Raw genomic sequence first — 9,345 nt, forward strand, 5'->3', positions numbered from 1 at the left:
CTTTAAAATATTTATATCCTCTGACCCAAGTAATTTAGCTGCTGGGAACCTATTCTACAGAGGTATTCTTTACTACGCTAAAAGCGTTATGTATAATTCACCACAGTGTTATATGAAGTAATGAAAAATTATAGGCGACTTAAATGTATGCCGGGGAAAGGATAATTTATGGCCCTTCCATGATAGGGCATCATGTAACCATCACAAGGGATGCTGGCTGCGCAGCTCATCAGAGCTGACACGAGAGTGTTATGGGGAGAGGCTGCAAAAGTAAATAATTTCAATGTTGTAAACATGCTTGTTTAGAAAAGAGACACTGAGATGTGAATGATGGTTTCCCCTGGATGGTGGGATGTGGTCTTCCTCCTGATCACCTTTGCTGCCTTACTAGTCTTCCTCCAGTAGGCACATGGCACCTTGTAAGCCCACCGGCTTCTTTATTCATCCATCTGTTCCCACCGGCTTCTTTATTCATCCATCTGTATGTTGGATGACAAAAATGCCTTTCTTTAGAGGACTTGCCTCTGTCAGACACAGTTCTGTGTGTGTACTGCCTACATTATTTTATAGACAGACAAAAAAGTTAAAAGAACCAACTTAAAAAATGTTGCTGGTGTTTTTGACCCCTAATCAAAGGTATGTCCGTTGGCTTCCCTGTCCCATCTCAGGTGACATCTTCCCAGCATTCCCTAAGCTTCCGCAGGAGTGGATGAATTTGGCGGCACGGGTAGGAATGGGGATGCTTCAGAGAGCACCAGGTCCTGGTCCTGCATCCCCAGGGATGGGGCAGGATAATCCTGGGCTCCTGGGCACCACCCACTCAGGCCAAAATGACAGCCTGACCTCAGTCTGGGGACATCTCCCACCTCACTGCCCCTCCCTTGATGCTTCTGGCCCCCCATGGTGCCCACAGCCCCCACACTACATATGGCTCCCATGATATGTCCATGTCCCCAGTGATGTTCACAGCCCCCATGATGGTTATGACCCTCATGATGTCTGAGGCCCCCAAGGCGATCACAGCCCACCAGTGACACTGAGGGATGCCCTCAAAGGTGGCCTTTGCTCCCAACCCATACCCCACTAACTGCATTGTCCATCACATACTCCTCAGGGAAAGCCCTGTGTCAGCTGAGTGGCCAGAAGAGGGAGGCCTGAGGATGCTCCTAGATCCAGAAGTTAGGGCTGGGCTGGGCAGAGAGAACCCGAAGGGCCCACTCATCTCAAGACTGGCCTCTGCCCTCTGGCAGGGTGGCCTCAGCCCTTGGTCTTGCTTCCCCCAACCTTGCAGGAAGAGCCCATGTTGGAGCTGACTCCCCAGGCCTGTGTTCTGAGGAGCATTGACCTGTGGTCCTGGTGAATGGCATCCTGGAGTGGGGGGACTGGCCTACACACATCCCTCACAATAAGCCAAACCATAGGTACTATTATCCCATTCTGTAGATGAGGAAACTTGAGGCCCAGAGGGTGGCAGAGCTAATGGGTAGAAGAGAGGGCTTGAGAGCTCAGAGTCCTGCCCAGAACTTGCAGCTCCATGCTGGTGCAGGCCAGGCTCGTGGGGACAGGAACATAGGATGGAGGTTGGCCCTGGTCACAATAGGGGCCACCATCAAAGCTCAGACTGCAGAGAGTCGCTGTGCCACGGCCATGGGCTGTGTCTGAGAGCTGAGTGGCAGGATGGGAGGAGGATGGCCAGGCCTAGGTGTGCCCAACATCCCCCTGAGGCACTTGGCCTTGGCTCAGGTCCTGCACGAGACCAAGGCAGGTCCGGGCAGCCAGAGGACTAAAAGAGACAGACTTCGTGTGAGCCAAGCGCTGCGATGAGATTATTGGGAGCCGAGCAAACCCTGGACCTGTGGGCATTTTGCAAATGTCTGCATGCGATTGTGCGTCTGGTTCCCTGCCACAGACAGGACCCCAGGCTGAGGAGACTCCTTGCTCATGGTCACACGGCCAGGACGAGGGGGTGGAGAAACGGGGTTCCTTCTAACACGGAGCCCAGGGAGGGAGGGCATGTGGTCACTGCCTCACTCCTCTGCCTGCATTTGCTGTCAGGATGCTGAGAAAACAGGGCTTTAAAAGGGTGGAGTTCTTGTAAAGTTTCTCAGGGATGGACCAAAATGAGATGGAGTGGTGAGAGAGAAAGAAATGTGAGGAGGTGGGACAGAGTTGGGAGGGGGAGTGAGATGGAGAGAAAGAGAGAGAGGAAGGAGACGGCTGGAGTGAGGGGAGGGTGGGTCGGCCTCTTGGCCCCTCAGGCTCATGGGCTCGTCTCATTGCCCCCTGAAGCTGCTGCCCACCTCCCTCTGACTTTGCACCCGTGCACGGTGGCTCTGAGCTCCTCCGGGGATGGATCCCGCCGGGAGCCCGCCGTTCAGCGATTGGCTTGGGGATGGGCGTGTCCCGCAGCTCCAGCCCCAGAGAAAACGGGGCTCCTGCAGGTGGTCCCGCGACATTCCTTGACCTGGGATCCACCGTCTCCCCCGTGGCCTTGGACCCTGGTGCCCAGTCCCCCACTGGGGTGGCAGTTCCTCTTTCTGTACAGCTGTCACCAAGGCCAGCAATCGTGGTATTCCCCACCGTGCTGAGGCTGAGACGGGGCGGCCCTGGGGTGACACCCAGCTCCACAGAGGTCAGGCATGGGTCCTAACAGCTGCCCTCACTCCCTCAGGCTCGGGCTCAGCTCGATGCTAACCCCTGGGCTGCGGTGAGCCGCAGGGGGCAATTACTGGACTCTAGGTCGACCTGTGCTGTCCACCTAGGCCTTGTGTATCTAAAAGACATTAGCACTGAGGACTTCAGAGGCCCTTTCTTCTTTTAAAAATTCCAGCCATATTTGCAAGTGGAAACACTTGTTTTTCTGCCTTGTTTCTTATGTTTTCCAGAGGCTGCTTAAAAAGCATGGGTTTATGAGAGTCGATTCAGATGAGTTTTTTCTCCTTCCCTCCACAATGGGCTCCTGGCCCAGCCCAGCTGAGGATGGAGGGAGGCACCTGACTCTGTGGAGGTGGATTCCAGGAACAACGCAGACCCGTGGTCGTGGCAACATCAAGGTGGGTGAGAGGCTCACTCTTCACCCTGAGACTGGGGTATCAGGAAAAGCGACCCAAGGCTGTGTGAGTGAGTTTTTAGGCGGCATTGCAAATTGTGCCACTAAAAGTATATCCTTCCCTCTGCTCTGCAGTCTGACCTGGGAGACGGTGGCCAGGGAACACACAGCACCCACCAAGTGCCCAAACTCATCCTTGGGGGAAGATGTCAGAGCTGGTTTATAAGCGAAATCTCGTCTACCCATTAGGAACTGATGGGGTGTCATGCCATAGAAATGGTTTTTTCCCCTCCCATCACCTGGGCATTGCTGCCTTGCTCAGAAGCTGGATGTCCAGACAGTAACCCTGTGTGCCCTTGGCCTTCTCCTCAGGGCTGTTCCCTCATGGTCACAACTTCGTTGCCACAGCATCAAGCATCACCTGGTCTGCGTGCAGGCCAGGGAGAAACAGGGAGGGCCCACCAGCCACCTCTGCTCTCTTTTATCATGAGAGCAAAAGCCCCGCGTTTCCCTGGCAGACTGCCCTTTAGGTCTGAGGGCCACCTCTCCCTGCAAGGGAGGCTGGGGAATATGCAACAGAGTGGGGCCAGACACCTGTCACCTGGGCTGAATACGCTGTCCCCGGGGCCAAGACTGCCACCCGTATCCATTCTTCCCCTCTTGATTTTTGGTAGCTGAACCCCCAGATTTTTAACTGGATCAGCCTGAAGACCACATCTTCCTGTCTTTTTAACAGCCAGGTGACTGAATTCCACTCCATCACCTCAACACACTGGAGCTGTGTTCATCAGAAAGAAGGGAGCAGGGGTTGTGGGGAGGTGTCGATGCAGGGAGACCGCTGCCCTGGCTTTCTGCTCAGCCCAGTGAAATCCCATCCCAGAGCTTGATCCGTGACTTGTCCATCAGATGAGGCTGCTTCTCCTTTCCAGGCAAAACCTTCTCACCATCTCTAGCCTTTCCCTCTGCATGGCTGTGAGTCCCCCTCTGTCTCTAGATCTTAGCAGTGAATGATAACTCACACCAAGAAAGCACCCATCTTGGGGATCCAGACTGATGCGTTTTGAGAACTGTGTAGATGGACCATCATGAATATCAAGTCTTAGAACATTGCTGTCCCCAGGAAAGTTCCCTCCTGCCCCTGTGCAGTCAAGCCTCCACCCCCGCCCCCCCCCCCAACACGGAGAGGCCACCAGTATCCTGGTTCATTTTGCCTGCTCTGGAACCACAAACAAACGGATGCATTTGTTACACGCCTGGCTTTCTTTACTCACAAAATGTTTCTGAGACTCACCAGTGCTGTTTGTGTACTAGCAGCCACTCTTAGCACTCCGTGTAAGGACTTGTGTAAACATATGTTTTCATTTCTCTTGGGCAAATGGAATGGAATTTCTTGTGTGTATTTAGTTTTATAAGAAAGCACCCAACCATTTGCAAAGTGGCTGTAGCATTTCATACCAGCCAAGTATGAGGCCCAGTTGCTCCGTGCCCTCCCTAACACTGGGTGTTTTCTGGCTTTCAAATTTTTAGCCATTGAAATGACTTGGAGAGGTACTTTACTGATGCTTTAATACATCAATGCAGCCTCCTTGATGACTCACGGCACTGAGCACACTTTCAGGTGCTCAGCCATTCATACATCTTCTTTCGTGAAGTGTCTATTCAGGTCTGTGGCTCATTTGAAAATTTGGGCTATTCCTCTTTTTAGCCTTGATTTTTTAAAGGAGTTCTTTATGTATTATGGATACATGTGTTTTTTTCAGATAGAGGGAGGTGTTAAACATGTTTTTTCCACGGCTGTGTCTTATCTATAATTTTCTCAATGGTATCTTTTCATAAGCAGAAGTTTTAAATTTTAAGAAGACCAGTTTTGCAGACGTTATGGTTATTTCTTTTGGCATCCTGTCTTAGAAGTCTGTTTCTCCCCCCGAGGTCACTGTACCAGTTCCTTGCCTCTGAGCCCCAAACATCCTTGGACATTCCTCCTTCCCAGTGAGCAAAATGTCAGGTTCTCCCAGTACAGGGTGCTGGGGGGATGGACGCTGCAGACGAAGGGGCTCTGATGCCTGGCAGTCCCAGGGATGGGGAGGTGAGGACATTTGGTGTCCAGCCACGCACTCCAAAGGACATTCCCTTGTGACCTTGCAGCCTCACTCTGGTGATTACCTTCCCTGGGCCTCTTAATCCAGGTTGCCCGCTCCGGGCCTCCACCTGGGTCCTAATACCTCAGTCATATGTATACAAACATATATTCCTTTTCATATTCTTTTTAAAAAATCATTTTTAGAACAGCTTTATTGAGGTGTAATTGACATATAACAAATTAAGTGTATTTAAAGTGTACACTTGTGAAACCTCATGAAACTAACTGAGGTAATGAACATATCCCATGTCCTCCCCCTCCAAGACTCTTGCCCCTTTCTATCCCTCCCTTCTGCCCTTCCCTGCCTCCCCGCCCATCCCTGGGCAACCGCAGATCTTTCTGTTACTGTGGATTAATCTGCAGTTTCCAGAATGTTTCATAAGTGGAATCATATAGTACGTACTCTCTTTTGTCTGGCTTCTTTCACGCAGCAGAATTATCTTAAGATTGATATGTGTTGCATTTATCCCTAGTCCATATTGCTGAGTGGTATTCCATTGTATGCATGTATCGTAATTTGTTTATCTAGTCAACTCTTTTTTTATTTAATTAAAGTACAGTTGATTTACAATGCTGTGTTAGTTCCTGGTATACAGGACACCGATTCATTCACACACACATACACACACACATGTACAAAATACATATTCTTTTTTATTATAGGTTATTGTAAGCTATTGAATATAGTTCCCTGTGCTATACAGTAGAAACTTGTTGTTTATCTATTTTATATATAGCAGTTAGTATCTGCAAATCTTGAACTCCCAATTTATCCCTTCCCTCCCCTTTCCCCCCTGTAACCATAAGTTGGTTTTCTATGTCTGTGAGTCTGTTTCGGTTTTGTAGATGAGCTCACTGCGTCCCTTTTTTTTAGATTCCACGTATAGGCGATATCATATGGTATTTTTCTTTCTCTTTCTGATTTACTTACCACTTAATCATTTTAAGTGTACAGTGCAGTGGTGTTAAATGTTATTCACATTGTTATGCAAAAGTTCTCTAGAGCATTTTCATCATTCCAAACAGTAACTAACCCCCTTAAGCACTAATTCTCCATTCCCCTTCCCTCAGCCCCTGACACCCACCATCCTACCATTTTTTTTTATGGTTTGATGACTGTAGGTGCGTCATCTAAATGGAATCGTGAATCGTACAGTATCTGTCCTTTTGTGACTGGCTTATTTCACTTAGCAAGGTTCAACCCTGTTCTAGCACGTGTCAGAATTCCCTTCTTTTTTGAACTGAGTGTCTGGAGTGGGAGGGGCTCTGGACGCAGGCTCAGACCCTGGGCTGGCAGCGCCTGAGCTCCCGCGTGCGCGCGGCTGTCGGGGCCTCCCTGGGCGCCCCGCCCTCAGCCCCCCTGCTCCTGAGGCGCCCGTGGGGCGTGTTCAATCTGTGCTGCTTCTCCGCTGGCACTCAGAGGACTTTCCTGCCACCCAAACAGCAGATGGTCAGGAAATGATGATTCACTCCAGTATCAACCAGAGGAAAATCTAATTGAATTGGCAAAATGTACAGTCAGAAAAGCACGTGGCTTAACACATGTCGTCTTGTTAGGTAGGTCGGCCTTTGGAGACCAAGGACCAATGACCAGCAGCTGGGCCAGGGCTGGGAGGGGCAGTGGAATTTCCTGGTCTTCTCTATGTCAGTTTCCCTCCCAGATTCACAGGCCTGGGTTCCTTTCTACCCCACCCCAGTCATAGCTGGCTTGGATCCTCAGCTGGGGTGCCGTTGACAGGCCAGATGCTGTGCAAGGTCCTTTATGTGTTGTGTCACTCAGGGTGAGTGTGACTGTGAGTGACACAAACCCCAAAATACCAGTTGCTTAATCAAGAAATACTTTCTTATCACATAGAGGATGTCCTGAAGCAAGCAGGATGGGGCTGGGGTGGCAGCTCCAAGCTGTCAGGAGTCCAGGTTCCTCCTAGCTTCCTGCTCTGCTGTTCTATTGAGAGTGGTTCCTCCATCTCATAGCCTAAGATAGCTTCTTGAGTTCCAGCCATCGTGTTTGTATCCCAGTCAGCAGGAGAGAGGAAGAGAGAAAGAAGGGTGCATTCTTAGAAGTCTCTGGACACTTCCACTCACATCAATGGTCAGAAGTTGCCATATGGCTATACCTAGATGGAAGGGAGGCAGGGACACGTGCTTTCTTTTCCAGGCATCCATATTCCCAACTACAGGTCAGGGTTTCCATGATGGAGGAAGAAAATGGAAAGTGGACACTTAGCCGTCTCTGCTGCACACACCTAGTTCTAATAAGTTCTAATAATTGTCAGTTTAAATCTTATTTACGTACTTTTTGTTAAGTAGCCTGATCACACAGTATGAAATTCAGAACAGCGTGTGGTGAAGCCTCTCCCTCTCGTTCCTGTCCCCAGAGGTACTCGATACCACCAGAGGTTGTCTGGGCAGTTCTCAAAGTGGGTCCCAGGACCAGCCCAGTGTCATCCGGAGCCTTAAGAAATGCAGATTCTCAAGACCCTGCCCCAGACCTGTTGAGCTGGATGGTCTGGGAGAGAGCCAGGAATTTGTTTCAGCCACCCCGTGGGGGTCCTGAGTCTGCAAATACACCTATGTGTGGAGGTGCGCCAGCCCGTGTGTGCCAGTGGAAACCAGCAGTCCTGCTGTCCTTCCTCTGATTCACTGAGCAACAGTCAGACCACAGACAATTTCCCGTTTTTTAACAGCTTGATTGAGATGTGATCCACACTCCGTACATTTCACCCACTTAAAGTGGTTTTAGTATGTTCAGAATTGTGTATCAATGCCCGCAATCGATTCTAGGACACTTGGATCATTATTTTTAATTTAAAATATAATTTTTGAAAAGTCATCGAAGTGACTCAGACATTTTAAGAAGGTCTCCCCTCCATGCCTGCCCACCCCACTCAGTGCCCCCACACCCTGGAAACCACTGCCTTTGGGTCTTCTGTTTCCTTTGGAATCTCAGAAGGAGCAGTCAGATACAGACCAATGATCTTTGTCTACACACACAGATGAGGGCAGGGCCGCATTCTCACAGTCCCGCACTTTGCACTTTTCCTCGACTTTTCTGTCTGGTGATGGAGTCTCCAGGAGGGCTCAGGAGCACCGTGGGCAACGGGTCCCACTCACAGCAGGAGCAGGAGCAATGAGGCCTCTGACATCTCCTTTCCTCAGTCAGCAGTCAGCTCTGGGCTGCCAGGCTGGGAACGATGCCATCCCTTCTCCAACGCTTGCCCCTGACCCTGACCCCAGGCCCTAGGCTGGGCTCCTTGGGGTCCTGAGCTGAACTTCCCTATGGCCTTGACCCTGTGAGGTCTATCTCATGAGACTGAGTTGGCCAGGGCTCAGCGGGGGTCTGTGTAGGAGGGCATCCTCACGAATGTTTGTTGAATGAATGATCAGTCCATCCCTGCAGCTCCATCAGTAACTCTGGACTTTGGGCACTTACTACACTTCCCCAGGCCTCAGTTTCCTCCTCTGTAGAATGAGGGCAGGAATCTTCCTCTCACAGTATGGTAGGAGGCTACAAAGAGAGATGGCCAGTGGTCAGCTGCACCTGGGACTCGGGAAGTGGCAATGTTTTCCTCTTTCTCTCTTCCCAGAGGAGGAAAAGTAGCCTTGAGCACAGATATTGCTTTGTCAAATAAACATTCTTCACCCAGGTGCCCTCAGAGCCTGATTGAGCACGTGTCCTGCACGGCCAGGGGCCAGTAGGGGGCGCAGTGCACCAGGATCTGCAAACGGACCTGCCGTCCAGGACACTGAGCCCGGCAGGAGTAGGCACAGGGCTTGACCAGAGGAGTGTGGAGAATTTAGTCAAAGATTTTGTTGGGCACAGGCAACCAAGGGAAAAACAGATAATGCTTCATCAGAATTAAACACTTTGTGAATCAAAGGACACTCTCAAGAGAGTAAAAAGACTAACCACAGAATGGGAAAAAATATTTGCCAATCACAGATCTGAGCAGGATCTAGTGTCCAGAATACGTAGAGAACTCCTAAAACTCAACAACAAAAACCCCAAACAACTCATTTCAAAGACGAGCAAAGGATCTGAATAGACATTTCTTCCAAGAAGATACACAAATGGTCAATAAACACATGAAAAGATGCTCAACGTCACTAACCATCAGGGAGATGTTAATCAAAACCACAATAAGATATCACTTCA

Source organism: Camelus bactrianus, chromosome 4 (assembly GCF_048773025.1).
Source record: "Camelus bactrianus isolate YW-2024 breed Bactrian camel chromosome 4, ASM4877302v1, whole genome shotgun sequence".
NCBI classification, from domain to species: Eukaryota; Metazoa; Chordata; class Mammalia; order Artiodactyla; family Camelidae; genus Camelus; species Camelus bactrianus.